General features: G+C 42.3%; 1 long non-coding RNA gene across 1 annotated transcript in view; it reads right to left on the bottom strand.

Moving 5' to 3' along the window:
* Nucleotides 1-17,578, bottom strand: part of LOC109387272 (uncharacterized) — a 240,669-nt gene extending 223,091 nt beyond the window's left edge. Inside the window, exon 1 of the long non-coding RNA XR_002124955.1 lies at nt 17,386-17,578. This is a non-coding gene — a long non-coding RNA (uncharacterized LOC109387272). The remainder of the gene's footprint in view (nt 1-17,385) is intronic.
* Between the last annotated feature and the right edge of the window lie 2,547 nt (nt 17,579-20,125).

Raw genomic sequence — 20,125 nt, 5'->3', positions numbered from 1 at the left:
ATGTCGAACAATAAGGGACTAGTTAACTAAAGGATGGTTTAGCCACGTAATGGAAGACTATGTAGCCATTTTAAATGCTTTCAAAGAATATTCCATTATCCCATAGCATGAAAAATTGTTCACAATACAATAATGAATGAAAAAAGAACATAATTTGACAAAGATAACAAATTGTAATCCACAAGAACATGTATAAAATGATGATTTCAAAGAAAAATGACTACTTCTTGCAGTCTCTAAGTAAATCCCTACTGGGAGGGCTTCTTTCTTTTTCAAATTAAAACAGCTTAGACTCATGAAGAATCTTTTCCACTGACTTCTATCTTCAAAGTAGTTAACAAAACTACATTTATTTTAATAATAGCTTTGTTTCTGATCACAACTGTAATACGTGCTTAAAGCAGAAAACTTGAGAAAACACAAAAACAAAAAGGAAAGAGAGACACCAATAAATTTCATGTTTACCCTATCCAACCTGCGCCCAAGAGAGTCACTCAACAGTTTTATCCAAAACTCTCCAAATTTCCTCCCAAGCTACAGCCGCTCTATGCCTAACCAAGGTTTTAGATTCTGTGACTAGTGTGTATATGATTATATGACTGTATGAACAAGGAGCAAAATAGTTTGTGTCCTCTTCTCTCTTTTGTTGTTCAAAATGAACAAAATCTAAAAAATAAATAAGCCCTATCAACCCACCAAAACTATTGAGCAGCCTTCCCTTCCCCAAGCATCATGGGGAAATTCCTTTTGTCCAGTGAACGAGTAAATGGATAAATAAAAGAAATAAGTCTGAGTTAATAATACATGCTGAGTAATTGTTTCCTGGCTGGGAAGAGAGAGTACGAGGCAAAGCTGCTTTCTGGCCCAAAAACAACAGCAACGCAACACAAGGCAGAGTCACCATAAGGTCTTGTGTGTCTTGCCACAGAAATACCTGAACTACTGTTTAGAATCCTCAGTTTGGTAAGCACAATTTATTTCTTTTAGAATTAAATTGCACTTTATTTTTCTTTTGACTGGTGGGTTTTAAGCTACTCAGATTCTAAGTGTTCATGTTGAATGAGGCAGCAGGGAAGAGAAAAAATATCTATGAACAAGGCTTAATTGTCTTCAACTCACTGGAGACGCTCTACCCTTTGTACTGCCCATGGTGGTCCTGAGTCCCCTGAGCTGCCTAGGGCTTTCTCTCTTCTATCTCGCTGCCTCCTGGAGTCAAGGACGGGGATGTTGATAGACCAAGTTACCGCCCTTACAGCCATTTCCATTGCACTGACACCAGTCATTCTTCTTTTGCTCATAAAGATTGAAGTGTTAAGAACACAGAGTTCTGGTGTCATTTTGCTCATGGTCTTATCCCATGATAAATGTCAGAGAAGCTGAGCAAAGACATGATCCCTCTTTTGCAAGCTCAGTGCTACTCTAAGAGACAGATGTTCTTTGATATCTCTCATGTTGGTTATTATTAAGCATTCATTATTCATTCATTCACTCAATAGATCCATATTAAGTGCCTACCATACGAAGCATTATGCAATGAGCTGGTGAGTGGACACGATCTCTGTCCTCATGGACCCCACAGCTGAGTGGGGGGAACAATAAGAAAAGAAAGGAAATAATCAGACTCTCAGATAGAAAACAACGGGACAGACATGGGTGGTCAGGGAAGGCTGTGTGGTGGACATTGTCACGCTGCCCTTATCCCCCTTCAAAGGAGGACTCCACGCCTCGCAATACTGCTGGCTCTCAGCCTGCAGCTGTCAGCCCTTTCAGTGATGGCCTCAGCTGAGACAGTCACCTCCGTAAGGTCACAAGCTTCCCAGCGGGAGGAGGAACCTCCATTTAAGACTGAGGAATGAGAGAGTAGGAAGGTCTGGCCATGGCTGCCAGCTGGAGGCAACACTACTACAGGACCATGCCGGCCCCAGAGCTCCCCGTGTGGTCCGCAGAGGCTGCACCAGCCCCACATTCTCCACGTCTCCCTCTGCCGACTCCTGCTCCGTTCTCCTCCCTTCCATGAGGGTGGGCCCAAGGGTCACCCATAATGAAACCCCTTCATGCTAAATTCTACCTCAGAGTCAGCTTCCTGGGAAAGGCACAAGATGAGCCTTGAAGGATGAGCAGCTATCAGTCATACCAAGAAGCAAAGGAAGCCATTCCGATTGGGGGGACATCCAGTCCCAAGTCACTGAGGCACGAGCGACCTGGCAGGTGTGTCTGGGACAGAGTACGGAATGGAGCCTTGGGGAGATGGAATTAGAGAAGCAGGCAGAGCTGTGTGGACTGTGACAAGGGGCTCGGATTTCATTCCAGGTGTAGAGGGTTGTGTGCTGAGAAGCAAGGTCTAATATTTATTTCTCAGAGATGGCTTCAGTGGCTTGCTCTCTGCCAGACTGTTGGAAGCACTGGGAATACACAGAGGCATAAATCTCTGTTCCAGCTGTTCCAATACACGAATTTGGACAGACAGCAACTTTAAGATTTGTTCAAAAGGTAACTTTGCTGGGCCAGAAAAGGGGAAATGCCTAGCAGCTCATGAACAATTACTAAGTGCTAGCCCTGAGAAACCTTTCAGCATAGGCATAATTATTTTCACGTGACAGGGGCAGCAATGGGGACAAAGAGAAAGCAAGTAGGTGGCTCAAATTCACACAAATATTGGGTTGTCAGAAAAGGCATAATGAATTTTTGCAACGAGAAAGAGAAAAAATACGTCATGACTTTTCCGACAACCCAGTAAATACAGGGATGCAGGTCCAGCTCTCCTGGCTTCACAGTGAATTTCTTCCTCATTCTAAGTATTATAATATTATTACTACATATCACAGATATTCTTACTATACATAATTATAGTATTAGGAGTATAGCATAATAAATGTAAGATAGTATATCTATTATAAAGCCAATGAGAAACACAGGCATTTAAATGGCTAACTGCTATCATTCTACATACTCCCCATCCTATCAAAAGCTGAACTTGCACCCAAATAATCATCAGTCTTAGAGGGAAAATTAAGCGACCAAACGCAGTTGATGGTATCCAAGATCCGTTTTGTGTCCTGATGAATTCTTAGCAGCTTCCCTCCCAGCATAACCCCCTCCAGATTGTTTCATGAGAAGGTCTTTCCCTGTGGGTTGCTGACTGCAGACACAAATCTGTGGTGTGTATGAATCCCATTACAACCAACTCTGGCTATTTCATGTCTCCCGCAAATCCACCCATTGTAATTCAGCGTAAGTGGCTGAACTTTCAGGAGGGCCTCCCTTTGCTTTCCCTTGATCTGGAACAAGATAGCAAGGCAAACACCTGCAACTGAAGGGCTTTGTAGTGTGATGATGTGAAGGTCAGGAGAATGTATTTTTGCTCACTCGCCCCTCCTCCCAAGACTTGCACAATGAAGATTTCTAACACGAATGTTGTAAAAGGGCAAAGGCAAGATGAATGTCCCGTCTTCTTAAACACTTCTGGGAAAAACCAAAGTCATTGATGCATTATATTATTTCAGGGAGTGAGATTCCTGGGTAACATGAAAGGTCAAACAGAGAATTCTGGCCCTGCCTCCTCAGCCCCAAGGAAAACCAGTCAATGCTTGCTCTTTCCTTTACTAGGTAGTTTTAATCCTCCCTGTTCTGCTTTTGTTGTCTTTTGAACAGAACTGCACCTAAAATCATGAGCAGGACATGCAAGAGGCAGAAGAAAGACCTTGTGTTTCAAATAGCTTGAAGGTCATCATTAATTATGGAGGGGGAGAGGGGAAACAAACCTTGAAGCAGTTTAATGTAGAATATACACAAACAGGACAGATCCAAAAAATTCTTAAATTGAAGTAAAAAACTAAAAACCCAGAAATAACCATATTCAACTTGCTGAGATTTCTGAATGTATTTTCATAAGTTAGTCGATAATATCCTAATTTTCCAGAACAGCAGATTCTCTGGTCCAGATGGGCTGAGCTGCTCTTGTAGAAATATGTGTGTTTTATTTAATAAACAGGTTTTGGGGGGGGGGTTGTTTGTTTGTTTTTTAAGATTTTATTGGGGAATTGGGGGAGGGGAACAGACAAGGTGCTGTCCTTTTGTTCTTCCGTCTAGTTGTGGAGGATGTCGCTTCATTGGCCCATGTTGGTATTATCATTGTGCTTTTTCCGGCTGAGGCAGTTGCTTGCTAGCCATTGGACGGCTGCGCACGGCGGCTCATGGCAGCTCACGAAAGCTCACGCCAGCTGCCAGACAGCCCACTGCAGCCCACACTGTTGCCGGCGACTCACGGCAGCCCAGCTCCAGGTTGAGCTGTTGTTCACCATCGTAGCTGTAGAAGGCGCAGCGTCACTGGTCCTCATGTGGGATCTGAACTGGGGCCCTGCTGCTCAGAGCTGGAGTCCCAAGCCAACTCTCAACCAACGCACCACTCGGCTGACCCAATAAACAGTTTTAAAGGTTATTCACTTAATGTTAATATATTGTATACAGACAGAAGAGCGTAATCAATAGAGTACAGCTTGACGAAGTTTCACCAAGTAAACATTCTCATCTTACCAACAACCTGGCCACGAACTTGAACACTGCCCAGCACCATAAGACCCCTTCACACACACCCGAGTCGCTACCCTCCCCTACCTCTTTCCCAAAGGCAATCAGAATATCTTAACTTTTATCACCATAGGTCAGTTTGGCCTGGTTTTGAACTTTGTGTGAATGAAATCACATAGCATGTGCTCTTTGGTGCTGGACTTCTTTTGCTCAGCACAATGTATGTGCGGTTCATCCTTGGGGTTGCAGTAAGGGTAGCTCATTTGCACTACTAAAGCTGACTCCTTTGGATGACCATACAATATTCACCGTACTGTGGATGTACCCTCTGTTCTTCTCTGTCTCCAGTTCTCATGGAGAGTGCTGCTACAGACATGCTTGTGCATCTTTTGGTGCACCGCTGTACACAGCTCTTTTGGAACTGAACTGCTGTATCATATAATATGTGTATAGTCAGCTTCAGTGGAGACTGACAAACAGTTTTCCAAAATGACTGTACTAATTTACAGTCCCAATGACAGAGGATGAGAGTGCCTGTTGATCTAAGAAATTTTTCCAAGATTTAGCTGGTTTTGAATTTGTATCAAGTAATGCATGTTCATAATTTTAAAAAACAAGGAATTCCATAAGGCTTACAATGCAAAAAAGCAGTGCTCTTCCCTGCCCTTCAGTCCTGCTTCCAGAGCCAAGCATTTTCAACTCTTTCAGCTCCTTTTTTCCAACATTTCTCTTAGTGTTTCTATATTCTTATATTTTTGTTCCTTAACTGATTATTTTTAAGGATTGCCTATTGATTTCCTTCTACAGACAAATAACGTTTTAGGCCTCTTACACCCTATGTCCTCATCGCATCCCCACACTACATTCCACCTGTACCTTCTTCATAGCACAGCTTTATCACAACATTGAGTCTATCAGTAGTTACTGTTCAAATTATTACTATATAATCATTATTCACAAGTGAAACCAACGGTATACTATGCTTGCTTTTTTTTCTTATGCAAAATTTTGTTTTCCCTAAAGTTAGTGATTGCTTTTTTTTCCCCCATCTACTTCGTTTTATAATTATTGCCAGTTTTTCAGACTCTGATGGAATTATAAAACCCCTTTCAAAAGATCCAAATCCTAAGGGGATCTATCAGCACTGTATTTTCTTTTTGAAGTTTTGTGGGGGGGTTTTTATTTTGCTTTTGTTTTTTTGGCAAAAGGCCTCTATCCTCCTGCTTACTGAGGTTCCTGAACAACTGTCATGCTGAGAAATCCCTTCATCATTATTCTACTTTACTCCTTCTCAAAGTTGGAGTGCATGTCTCCATAATCTTACATTTTATTTCTTGATGTTTTCTCTTGCTTGGTGGAGCAAATCATCCAGTAGCTCCCTGGATGTACATGTTTTGAGACCTCCCACATCTGTAGTCTACCTGCACATTTGATTAATAGTTGGGAGGCATAGGGCTATCAGGTTAGAAGGCATTGCTCAGCTTTGAAGACATTGTTCCCTTTACTTCTTGCTTCCACGTTTGCTGCTGAGAAGTGGGATCTCATTGTGATTCTTGATCCTTTGATGTCTGACTAGTTTGGTCTTCTCTGGAAACTTCTGGCATCTTCTCTTTTCATCCCTGGCACCCTGAAAGTCCATGGCAATGTGCTTTGATGTAGACTCATGTGCTGAGCACAGTAGGTCTTTTCAATCTGGAGATTAAGTTCTTTGGCTCGCAATATACGTATGATTTTTTTTAATTATTCACTTTTTGTGTCTCTTGGTTAATAGTCAGACCTACTGAATTGACTCTCTGATTTTCTCATCATTTCTCTCCTGCTATCCATGTCTTTGTTCTTTTGTTCTACTTTCTAGGAGAGTCCCTCAACATTAACTTCCAACTTTCTAATGATTTTTTTTCATTTCTGCTATAATATTTTTAATTTCCAACAGCTCTTTGTCCTCCCACCCTTTTTAAAAGTGGCATTGTATTTTGTTTCATCAGTGAAATGTCTTCTCTTTTCTTTCTGAAAATATTAATTACAGCGTTTTTAATTAAGGTGACTTCTGCTCACTTCACTATCACTGTATTCATCAAGTTCATTTTCTCACAGTATTTGCTTTGGTCTTTCTCACTCAAGAAAGAAGCTCTCCTCAAAAATCTGGTGACTCCTACACATCCATTGATATTTAAGAGAGAGGCAATGAAAAGCTGATTGGCAGCTTTCTGTGAGTAAGTGGAGCTTTACTGGAAGGTAATGGGCAAAAACGTATCTAATTCATTGGAAGTCTTTTCTCTTGGAGTGGTCAATTACTCCCCCAAAAAATCTTCCCACCTCTGCCTGAGGAATATATACCTGGCTGCCTACGTTCTGGAAATTGAGAAGAGGAAGAAGATTAGATTGAGAAGTCTCTCGCCTTATTTCATTTTAATGTCTGAAAGCAGTTTTCATTGCTCCTGATATCCTCAATCTGGGTCTCTTCTGATTGGATTTCTCCAGAGACAAATTTCTTTTCTCCAGCTGTCATGAGGAAGAATCCATTATCTGGTTCTTTGGAGTTGAAAAGGGTATCTGGGAATAAAACTACTACATATATATTATTAACAGGGTTGTGTTTTGGTTTGTCTGCTTTTGGCTTTTTGTGTTTGTTGGTTGGTTTGTTTGTTTGTTTTCAAATTGCAATTAACACATATGGACTCTGGTAGTGTAAGTGGAAGAAGAACTTAGTAACTGGTGGGTGGTTCATTGACTCTTTGGGAAGGCTGAAGAACCAGGCTCCAGGCTGACCTTCCAGAACTATGCCCAAAACCACCCCCACCGAACAGGCCTGATGAGGAAATCTTCCCAGACTCAACTACTCTACTGAGCAGTAAAGTAGATTACAACTGCTCCCACCACCCCCCTTCCACCAATGCCAATTATATATAAGAAACTTGACCTTACAACCGCTGGTTGACTGCTTCCACTAAAAGTCTAAGTCCTTTGCTTCAAAAATGAAAACACACACAGATCTTCTTTCCTCAGCTCACTTCTGAATTAAAATTTTGTGTGTCTGATTGTCACAGCCAGGTCACATGACTACCTATAGAGGAAGCTGGGAATTACAGTTCAGATTGGAGAAGCAAGGCTCATAACTTCAGATTTTCCTAAACATAGAAAAGCTATTCAAAGGCGGTACACAGTCCTGAGTATGAGGGTTAGCCTCTACTGAACTGAACGCTTCACGCCTGTCTTTAGTGGGATGTGGAGGCTCCCATTTTCAAGTCTATCTAGGATTGTGTGGCAAAAGTTGGCTTGCTTTTTCTGCAAATTCCATTCTCCAGGAACTTACTTCCGGCTTTCTTGCTCTGCTGATCCAGTTTCCCCTCGTGCAGTTGCTTTCCATCTTAGCATCTGTCGACATCTTCAGTTTGCTACTGTTTTCTCTCTTATGTTCCTTGTCTGTGTGGGTTTATAACTTTTCATTCCTTTTACATCATTTCAGTGGGGTTCAAGAGGGAGCAAAAACCAATGTGTGATATGTTTAATCAGAATTTAAGGTGTCTTTTGTGTAGCTATGAAAAAGAATATAGGTACCAAGGTGACGTATTGATAAGTTCATGTACCAGAATAACCTCTTGAAATTTTTAAAATATCTCAATGAGTTCAAACACATCAAGACTGCCACCCTCACCTGCTGACTTTCTCCCACTTGGGCAGGAAGTCAGGCCTGTATGTTTTTAAGGAATGGACTTTTCTTGATGAGAAGTTTGTGTATTTCAGTAGTAAACAAGGAGAAATTGACAAGGCAGGTCCTTCTTGGTTTTCAGCACATGGTGGAGAAAGGTAGCTCTAGTTTCCTATCCCTACAACATTTCTCTCCCTAGGTTCAATTTGAAAATCTCAGAAAGAATTCTGATTGGCTGGCGTGGATCATGCACCCACCACAGTGGTCAGGGGACAGATTATCTATGACTGGGTCCAGCCTGGCTTACTCTGTGACTAGAGCATGAGTCTGTCACCACGAGAGGTCAGGGGAGTGGAGCAAGGCATTTTGAGGCAACTTGCAACCTAACTTGTGTACACTACACTGCTGCACAACGGAGACTCCTGGATATCATGCGACCAGGACAAGACGCAGGCATGAAAAATGAACTGCGGAAGAGTGAACAGTGTCCCCAAGACATAGCCACACCTTAATTCCTGGAACCTGTGAATGGTACCTTATATGGAAGAAAAAAAAAGTGCAGATATAATTAAGTTAATCCTGAGATGGACAGTTATCCTGTATCATCTGACTGGGCCCTAAATGTAACCAAATATGTCCTTATAAAAAGGAGGCAGAGGGAGACTTGACACATACAGAAGAGAGGAGTACAGTGTGATGATGGAGGCAGAGATTGGAGTCATAAAGCTACAGGTCAAGGAAAGCTGATAGTCACTAGAAGCTGGAAGAGGCAAGGAATGAACTCTCCCCTTGAGCCCACAGAGGGAATGCAGCCCTTGGTTTGGGCCACGTGAAATTTAAGCCACAAAGAGTGTGGTAATTTGTTAAAGCAGCAATTAGAAACTACTACAGATTTTCGTACCTGCTGTAATGAATCCTAAAAAGGTAGAAATGGCTTTGGAATTGGGTAATGGGTAGAGAGAGGTGGGAAGAATTTGGAGACCCATGATATAAAAAGAAAAGATTGCTGTGAACAGATTATCGGTAGAAATGTGAACTCTACAAGCACTGTTGCTGAGGTCACAGGAGGAAATGGAGGCTGGAGGGAAGGCAGCCCTTGGTATGCAGGGGCAGGATGCTAAACTGAATTGTGTCCTACAGCTGTGTAGAAAGCAGACCTGATAAGTTATGCACACGGCCATCCAGCTGAAGAGATCTCCAAGCAAAGGAGTAGAGCCTGGTTTACTCTTGCTACTTAAAGTAAAATGTGAAAGGAAAGAGAAAAACGAAGGAAGAACCATTAAGCAGAAAAAAAAAAATCAGGGCTTGATGACTTGGGAAATTAACAGCCTATCCAGATTGTACAAGAGGCCAAAATTAGGAGATAGGGCATTCACCATGAGGAAATTATGCTCTGAAGAGAAGTCAAGAATGTGCCTGGAAACTATGGTACATTTACACAATGGAGTACTCCTCAGCTATAAAGGAGAAGGAAATAGTACCATTTGCAACAATATGGATGGAACAAGAGAACGTTATGCTAAGTGAAATAAGTCAGTCAGAGAAAGACAAATACCATATGATCTCACTTATACGTGGATTCTAAAAAACTGAATAAATGAGAAATGTAAACAGAAATGGTCTCAGAGACACAGAGGAAAAACTCAGCGTTGCTATTTGGGAGGGGGTGGGGATGAAGGAGAAGGGGAAGGGACGAGACAATACAAATTGGTAACTACAATATGGCCTCAGGGATAGAAAAGACAGAGTCTGGGGAACATAATCAATAATGTTGTAAACATTTTTTAGGGGGCCAGATGGCCTCATGTCTTGTTAGGGAGACCACTTCATAGTCGGTGTAGAGGCCTGACCACCACACTGTATTTCTGAAGCTGATGTTGAATAATATTGTATGTCAACTATAATTATATATACATATAGTCACAGGACGTGGAGTAGAGAGTGGGAATGGAGTCAATGGAATTGTAATAGATAAGCATGATATTGGGGGTGGGAGGGTAGTAGATGGGGGAGGGGAGTTGTTTCTGTGAGAAGGGTGAAAAGGATAATTATTGCATTGTTCTGTACACCTGAAACTAACAATAAAATAAAATAAAATAAAATAAAATCATGCACATGTAACAAAAAAACAAAAAAAGAGTAATGTATATGAATACATAACACAGGAAAAAGTATCAAGAAAAATGTAAAAAATCACCTGAAGTCCCAGCCCCTTCATGTGACATTTTTCTTTTTCCCTCCTATACTATTTTCTATTAATAAATACACACTGTTTGTTTTAATATAAAAAAATTTAAAAAAGAATGTGCCTGGACAACCTTTAGCTAGGGCCAAAAAGATTAAGCACATGAGCCGGCCGAGTGGCGCGATGGTTAAGAGCTGGCTTGGGACGCCAGAGGGCCCCGGTTCGGATCCCACATATGAGGGCCAGTGACACTGCCCTCCACAGCTAAGATGCTGAACAACAGCTCAACCTGGAGCTGGGCTGCTGGGTGTAGGCTGCAACCCCTGCTGCAGTGGGTTGCCATGGGCTACCGTGTGTAGCCAGCAGCCAGCGTGAGCGGCCAGCAGCTGCAGTGAGCAGCCGTCCAGAAGCCGGCGACTGATGTGCCTCACCCAGGAAGAGCGCAATGATGGTGCCAGCTTGGGCCAGTGAAGCGACATCCTCCACAACTAGACTGAAGAACAAAACAACAGCAACTTCTCTGTTCCCCTTCCCCCGATTCCCCAATAAAATCTTAAAAAAAAAAAAAAGATTAAGCACGTGACTCATGTGTCCCCTCAACCACCTCAGTGGAAGCTGGAATAGAAATCCAGAAATACCTGTGGAGGACCCTGTTATCTAATGGCATGAAGCCCTATGATATAGACTGGAAACATAGGTTTTTGAGAATGGTACTAGAACAAGCACTGCCAGTTTGGACTGAAAGGGACAGAGAGAAGACAAAATGAAGAAAAGCTATAGAAATCTTAAAATTCTACAGTCAAGAAACAGGGTCATAAAACTATTCAGCTGTAAACACATACTACTTAAAAAAAAAAAAAAAGAAAAAAAAAAAAAAAAAAGAAAGACTGATTCCCAAGGTGGGGCATGTGGCTGAGAAGGCAGAGCCATGAACCACAAAGGATTGCTTCCAGGCCTTGAAACCTAATGGAATTTGTCCTGCTGGATTCTGAAACGGTGTGGGATTCATAATGCCATCCTTCTTTTCATTTCCTCCCTTTTGGAATGGAAACATCTATGACTGATATCCTATGCCTATTCCACTATTGCATTTTGGAAGTAAGTAATATGTTCTCTAGTTTCACAAGTCCGCAGATAGAGAGGAAATTTTCCTCATGATGAATCACGCAGAGTTTCACCTATACCTGATTTAGATGATTTAGATGGTGAGATCTGAGACGTGAGCTAATGAGATTTGCATGAGATTTTGGACTAGGATTAGTATTGTACCATTACAATGAGACAGAGCAATGTTGAGATGGGGTAAATACATACGGGATGGATATGAATCTTTGAAGGCCAAAGAGTAGGCAGTAGTTGGCTGAATAATAACCCCTCCCCAAATATATCCTCATTCTAATCTCTAGAACCTGTGAGTGTTCCCTTTTATGGTAAAGAAAGAAAGAAAGAAAAGGACTTTGCAGATGTGATAAGTTAAGGACCTTGAAATGGAGAGACTGTCCTGGATTAACAAGATGGGCTCTCACTGCTATCACATATATCCTTATAAAAGAGTCCCTTTATAATGAGAGTAGTAGAACCACAGAAAAGACAACATGCAGACAGAACAGACAGAGAGATTTGCAGATGCTCCCCTGCTGGCCTTGAAGAGGAAGGAAGGGGCCACGAATCAAGGAATCCAATAAACGCAGCTCTAGAAACTGGAAAAGGCAGGAAAATGGATTCTGCACTAGACCTGTCAGAGGGAATGCGGCCCCGCTGATACCTTGATTGCACTCCATAAGAGTTATTTCAAATTTCTGGCTTCCAGCACGATACGAGAAAAAATTCCTGTTGTTTTAAGCCACCAAGTTTGTTGTAATTTGTTGCAGCCACCATAGAAAACTAATACAGACTGAATTATCTCAGAGAACAGAACAATCAAGAGGAAGGGAGTTGGCTCCACTGAAAGGAAGCTAATAGGAACTAGGTGCCATGGGCACCCTCAAGTCAAGATGCTGCCACTTATGCTTATGTGCCCACGGGCAAGACACAATCTCTAGGGCCGCTCTTTCTTTACCTGTAACACGAAGTGATAAAGCCTGACTCACTTTATTCCCTTGGCTGTTTTCAAATTAAATAAGAAAAGAAAATTAGAATTGACATTGTTTTATACGTTAAAAAGTGCAATTAAAATGTATAATGATTACTTTTAATAGATAAACCCATCCAAAACACTATCATAAGAGGAAAGACAGGTGTTAAGTACTGCAAACACAGGTTACCTGGACTTTTGATTTTTAAAATGTAGGATGATGACACCCATTGGAATTCACTTGGTAGGACACGAAGGCTTGGGAATTCGACTAATAGAAATATGAGTTCTAGGAAAATAATTGATTTACTTTCTTCATCTAAGGCCAGGAATTTCAATCACCTAGGCCAGCTCATCCACTCATTCCAACCTAAATGTGCTTAGCTACCAAAGACTAGACACAATATGTTACATCTACCAGGCATGATAAAATGAGACTTAAAAAAATAATTTACTTTAGGGAATTAAACCCACTTTAAGTGACACTGTCACCGTCGAAAACATCTGCAGAATGACTCTTGGAGAATTATTTTCAAAGCCAATTTCACCAGCCAAACAATCATACAAAAATAAACCATTCAGTAATTCAAACTAAGCTTTGGTTTGGCTCCAAAATGGTGTTCCCCAGCAGAATTTCCCACCTTCTTCACAAGACTTGGCTCTGAAAGTGTTTAGGATATTTCCAAAAATGAAATTGATCCTCCCAGGGTCATGATTTGCTCCCATCAAAAATGTTCTTTAAATAAAAGTATGACTCTGAAGGTCATTCAGAAAGAGGAGTTCCAAACAATAGTAAGTCACCCCAGCGAGTTTCCAGTTCCCCAGAGAGACTGACTGCGAGGAATATGTGCTCCCTCACCTGATGGAGAAGCAAGAGTCTCGCAGGAAGCACCTGGCACTGGAGACTGACAGCTGAGTTAGTCCTGCTTCACCTTCTCTGTGCCTGTTTCCTCCTCCATAAAAGGAACATAAGTTCTTGGGTGACCATGTCATTTACTGTCCAACCTGGGGCACTTTGGAAAGTAAAAAAGGACTCTTCCAATATTTGCATCAGGACCACAGGTAAACCAGGACGCCTAGTCATCCTAGTACCCCACTCATCGTAGGGGCTTTGTAAGGATTAAGTGATACAATGGGTCAAAGAGTACGATTAAGTGGTAGCCCTGTATAGGTTATACCAGGTTTAAAAAAAGAAAAGAAGTCATTTACTTGTTGGTGATGCCGGTTTGATCCAATGGGTCTCACGTTCAAATGCCTTTTACTTACAGATCTGTGCAGGTCTGGCACTGTGCGGGCTCTGCCATGATAAATGGGTGTGCGTTTTGCACTGACTGCTTGGCAGGGCTACTGACATGGCCCTCCCTCCATCTGCAGGGTACCAACACAGAGGGGCAGGGTTCCCTTACAGCCTTGCTGCGGGGGAGACTGCACAAGGAGCATTCATCATTCGCTCTGCAGCCACAGAGCTGACTGTCCAGTGCTGTTGGCAGCATGGAAACAGGCTCATTGTAGACACTTTGCTCTCAAGTGGTTGAACTTTCTCAAGAGAAGTTAATTAAACCCAAGTACATCTGTACCTCCAGCAGTACGCCGGCACTCAACATTTCTACATTTCACCCTGGGATGATGGACATTTCTTGGGAGAAAAAAGGTTATTAATAATCCAAATACTGAATAAGCTATTACACCCTTAAATGCTGGTACTTATTTCAGGAACAAATATATATGACAATCTTAACATGATATCAGTTTTCTCTGATCAGCTCCCATGACTGATGAATCTTCTTTTGGCTACTTAGGCCTCCCTGAACAAATTGCAGTAATAATAATAAGACCTATTATAACCACAACATACGGTAAAGATGAGGAGCACAGACTCAGGCCACAGCCTGCCTGGATTTGAAGCCGGCCACTTATTAGCTGCATGAGCTTCGGCAAGTACCTGAACCTCCCCGTGCCTCAGGTTCCTCGTCTGTTACATGGGGCTAATGGAATAATCATAGTATCTGACTTTTTGAGTTGTTATAAGGAGCAAATGAGTTAAGTGAGCCACATGCACGTAACTAGCACTATATACATTTTTGTTAAATTTTGTTTTTATTTCATAATAAAACAGCAACAGCATTACAATAAAAAAGGAGCGCCCATTTCCTAGGCACTTACTGTGCATTAAAGCTCACTTCATTAGGCTTTGTTTGGTTTTTCCCAGCACCAAATACATCATTCCAACACCAATTCTTGAATTCTCTGGCGCAAACTAGGTGTCCTACAATTCAACTCATTTCTGACACTAACTACCCAGAGTTAACCTGCAGACCCCACAGGTTAAGGGCTCAGTCCCACAAGACTGCCCCCCACTTCAGACACCAGCTACAAATGGGGTCCCCAGACTACCCTCACGTCTACCCAGCTGACCACAACTTCAGGGGCTCCCAGTACCCCTCCTTAGGTTCAAAAATGTGTTAGAACTACTCACAGAATTCAGGAAAGTGCTATACTCACAGTTACCATCACAGTTTATTATCAAGGATACAGATGAACAGCCAGATGAAGAGGTATGCAGGGTGGGGTCTGGAAGGCTCCTGGGTGCAGGACTTCCCATGGAGTTGGGGTGTGCCCCTCTCCCAGCACCGAGAATATGATCACCAACTTGGAAGCTCCCCTCAATCCTCCTCATTCCAAGAGTTTGCTTGTTTGTTTATTAATCAAGGTTCCATTGTGCAGGCATGATTAAATCATTGGCCGTTAGTAACTGAACTGCATCTTCAACCTTTCTCCCCTCCCTGGACATAAGGGGTGAGGTTGAAAGTACCCACTCTAATTATTTGGTTGGTTTTCTGGCAACCAGCTCCCATCCGAAAGCTCCCTAGGGACCTACCCTCCCATAAGTCACCTCAAAAGACATTCCTATCACTAAGGAGCTCTGTGCCAGGAACTGGGGTCTTGTGCCCCAAGTTTCTTGAGTATGTTATGTCATTATCATTCCCTTTTGAGGATGAGAAAACTGAGACTCTGAAAAGTTAAGAGACTCGCCCCAGGTCATACAGCTGGTAGGTGACAAAGCTGATAACTCGTCCCACTTAGCGTCTGTCTGACTTTAAGACCCCTGCTCTTTGCTGTACACCAGACACAGGGGTTTGAAGCAGACCCAAAGTCCAGCAGTCAGAGAAGAGGGATGTGTCCACAAGAAGCAGGCATCTCACTCTGATTGGCCCTGAAACCAGCCTGTGGGCTCATGGCTGGCCGCCATGAAGAGAGGCAGCTGTAACGAAAACTGCACGAGCCCATTCGCTCTGGCAACACTTTGCAGCACAAGCAATAGGGCGGTGGCACCCTCTCAGGTGCTAAGTCTGATGCCAAAAGAGGAAAGCAGCTTTCTCCTCACCTCACAGGAGCCCAGCACCAGTTTGGTAGGAAGTCCCCCAGGCCTGGCTGCAGAGGAAGAGAGGGACAGCTGCAGAAACAGCACTGCTAGGCCTGGCCAAAGGCCATGGCCCCTCAGGGACACATCAGCAACCACAGTAGCAGACAAAGAAACAAAATTCCAGGAAGCCCTGACCAGACGAGTGACTAGATTTGTTGATGTGTACATGAAAGCTACTTGCCAAGACCCTGTAAACTGCTTGGGGGCTACTTATAAGGACCAAGCACCTTGTATGAGCAAGAAGAGACAAGAGCCAGTGCAAATGATAGTGATGACTCCATTTGGTCCCACAGGCAGGCTGAGCTAAAAACCAACCCCAGATCCAATTTCAGAAGAGCAACCTTGGATGCATTCTCCCCTGACGTATAGAAAACTTAAGAGCCAAGAGATATGTGATTAATTCAATTGATTTTTGCACTGAAGTCAAGCCCTCCAAAAACATGTCTTATTAAACCCAGACAATTGGTCTGTAGATAGAGATAGCATCTGAGTGTGGGATTTGAAGGACCAAATCCTATTTTGGATACAATATGACCACAAGGGGACTTTCCGCTTAATTGTTAGGGCTGCCATGAAAATTTTCATTCAGGGAAATCCATCCATTTTAACAGGTAACCCAATAATGAATAATAAAAATGCTGCTCCAGGTGAAACAATAGAACAATGAGGGGTTTATTACTGTCATCTGAGTGTGAACAGGAAATGGGAAACTATGTATGGGAAACTTTGCTTAGGCTGTCACATCAGTTAGTGACAGAATGAGCTGCTCATCTAACAGGATCATTTTGGAGTCTCCACACATCCAAAGGGTGCTAAAAGGAAGAGTCCCCTGGGGAAATACGGGAGGACTGTGAATGTAAATTCTATGGATGTTTTTCCAGCAATAAGCAACCCCTTTTAAGTTCGGTTGCATCTTGAGTGATCAGCTATTATCATCAGGCAAACATTAGATTTGGGACATGTGTCACTACTCAAAATGATTTGCACTACTAATTGCCACACTGATGTAAAACAAACTCAGAACCAGTTTGAGTCTATCCAACTCAGCTTATTTTATCCTTACCTCAAAGCCCCTCCTCCTCCCCCATCTCCTGCCTATCAGAGACAACTCCCAGTTCCCACTGGTCTTTCTCCTTCTACCCAAGGGCTGTGATGGCAGAAATACAGGATCCCAACACCCTTTGCTTCTTTTCTCTTATAACTCAGTCACAGGAAGACTCTACCTTCAACTGGCTCAATTTCTTTCTTAAGGGGACAAATCTAGTAAATCAAGCACTCTCCTGGCTAGATCATGTGTTGACCAGTGTAAAGGTACAGTTTCACGGACTATTTCAAGGCCAAATACCCTTAGTAGCTGAACTGTGCTTACGTGTTGCCTTTTGCTCCTATTTCTCTAAGATTATCCCAGAATTAGTTCATGCAGGAAAATTCACACAGAGAAGCTGGCACATTGTTTCAGGTTTTCCATCCCAACCCCCAATCCACAGATTCACAATCAGGACTCAAGAAATCTCTGATACACTTACCTCAGTGCCCCTGCTGGACAATGGACAGAGTGGATTCCCAAGGCGTTGGCCGCTGTTCATGCTACAGAGAGACCAGATCTGTCATGCTGGATTGTGGAAATCTGGCCCCCAGCCAGTTACACAGCCTTTCTGGTAACTTTTTAAGGATCTGCTGCAACTGAAGATGGCCATAAGTTCTTTAACACTCCTGCCATCACCGGGTGGGGTTGTTACCTGGAGGGCATTGAAGTGAAATAAGTCAGACAGAGAAAGATAAATACTGTGTGATCTTAGATACATGCAAAATCTTTTTTAAAAAAATCCTAACTCACAGAAACAGAGACCAAACTTTGAAGGTTGCCCAGAGGTGGGGAGTGGGTGGTGAAATGGGTGAAGGGGGGCAAAAGGTACAAACTTTCAGTTATAAAATAAGTAAGACATAAGGATGCAATGTAGAGCATTACATAGGTAACTATAGTTAATAATACTGGATTGTATATTTGAAATTTGCTAAAAGAGAAGATCTTAAAATCATGAGAAAAAAAATCTGTAACTGTGTGGATATTAACTGAACTCATTATAGTGATCATTTTGCAGTACATCTAAATATGCTGTATACCTAAAACGAATATAATGTTATATGTTATAATGTTAAAATCAAACCCCGTCATTCATTCATTCATACATGATTTCAATCATTCAGTCAACATTAATTTTGTATCTACTACGTGCCAGACCTGTGCCAAGTAGAATGGTACAGAAATGATTCAGAGGAGGGTACAATACTAGAGTATGCCAGCTATTAATTTATTGCCTTTCAACTCCAAAAACATCGTTCATTGCTGGCTCTGTGAAAATATTTCTTTTGAAGATGGCACAATGCTAAATGTTGTCATTAGAGGGCACTAGACAGACACTGCAAGAAGAGGAGGCTTCTATTGAAAAGAAAGAAAGAGAGAGAGAGAGAGAGAGGGAGAGGGAGAGGGAGAGGGAGAGGGAGAGAGAGAGAAAGAAAGAAAGAAAGAAAGAAAGAAAGAAAGAGAGATTTATGCTCCCCTTGAAGAAAGCGGGCTCGCCTCTCTGACAGTAGAATTGGGCAGAAGTGACGATAGACCAGGAGTAACTTCTGGCTGGGCTTTAAGAAGACTGGCAGTTTCTACCCTGGAGAGTCCAAGCAGCATCTGGGTATCGACATGTGAGTGAAGAACCATCCTGAAGGTGGGTCTTCCAGCCTCAGCTGTCCTCACTGATGATGAAAGTAGATCGAAACAAACTGCCCAGCTGAGCCTTTCCCAAGTTCCTAACACCAGAAGAACTATCGGCAAAATAAACAGGTCACTTAAAACTCTTAAGCGGGGGGGACAATTTTTTACACAGCAATAAACCATTGGAATAGTATTAATTTATCACAGATGCTTCCCTTGGACATGGCGAGCTCGTCCCCACGTCACAGCCTCTGCACTGGCTTTTCCTTCTGCTGGGATGCTCTGCTAGGCATCTGCCTGCTGCGGTCCTTCTCATCACTCAGGCTGTAGATCAAACACCTTAGAAAGGCTTCCCTGACCACCTGTCTGAAGTGCACGCCTCTAACACACATGCCTAACTCATCCTTTATCCCATCAGCCAGTTGAAATTCTCTTACTTGTTCATCTTTTGTTACTAGTTGATCATGGGTCTCCCCACTCCCTTAAGGACATGGGGCTTTGTCTTCTCTGCTCATAGCTTTATTTCAATCACCCAGAATAGTGCCTGATACACATTAGGTACTCAAGAAATATGTGTCGACCACACTAAGCATTTCTTTTAAAAAAAGAGGGGGGGGGGAATAAGTATAAGTTACCAGAAGACCTGAAGGAACAAAATGGATCTCCAAGAGGAAACGTTACAAATTGTGATAAAATTATGTTGTAATAAAGCAAATAAAAGCTTTTATCCCTCACTTACCTGGTTCTTGTGGCTCTTATGTTTCCGAATTAAGAATCTAAAGGAATGTTTTAAATTTTTCCTTCCTAATTCTCCAGAGTAAGACCTTGGACATTAAAATATCATTTACAACAGACATTACTCCATTATCCTGCAATGCTTCCCTCTTAAATGCCACCCATTTTTCTCACCTCAAGACTTCCATTTAAAAGGTGCTATTTTGTTAAGCTAAAACCTTGAAATCAAAGCTATTACCACACTGCCATCTGGTGGCTAGTGGAGATTCTGCACATATATTTCTCGATGCAAAGTAGAAATGAAGGAAAATGAATCTTGGACCCGGGGTTAAAGGGTTTGACGTATACGATCTTATTTGAGAAGCAATGATTCTGAAGTAGGGGATGTTATTTTCACATTATGGAGACTGAGAGAGGGGAAAGGACTCATTTACTGATACCTAATATGTGCTGTATTAGGCAAGGCCTTTGGAATAGTTTTTCTCATATAGTACTTGAAATCATCTCAGGATGTTGATACCACCCTCATTTTTGTATATAAGCAGACTTGTGCGCAGTGATGTTAAGTGTCTTGTCAAACATCTAGTAAATGGAGATTTGGATCCAGCATGCTGGCCTCTGAGCCTGTTTTCACGGTATTGTGTAGAGGGTTAAATATCTCCACCAAGTTTGCTAAGCCTATACATTTTACAGACAAAACTTAAGCCCCAAACTTCTGGCTCTAAAGGTAACTCATTCACGAAACATTTACTGAGCTCCTGCTCTATGCCAGAGATTGTGCTGGGTGCTGAGGACACGCCAGTTGACCACGCCTATCTGCA

Source organism: Hipposideros armiger, unplaced genomic scaffold, assembly GCF_001890085.2.
Source record: "Hipposideros armiger isolate ML-2016 unplaced genomic scaffold, ASM189008v1 scaffold_152, whole genome shotgun sequence".
In the NCBI taxonomy this organism is placed as follows: domain Eukaryota; kingdom Metazoa; phylum Chordata; class Mammalia; order Chiroptera; family Hipposideridae; genus Hipposideros; species Hipposideros armiger.
The sequence above is the reverse complement of the archived record's forward strand: the minus strand, read 5'-3'. Positions and strand labels throughout refer to the sequence as shown.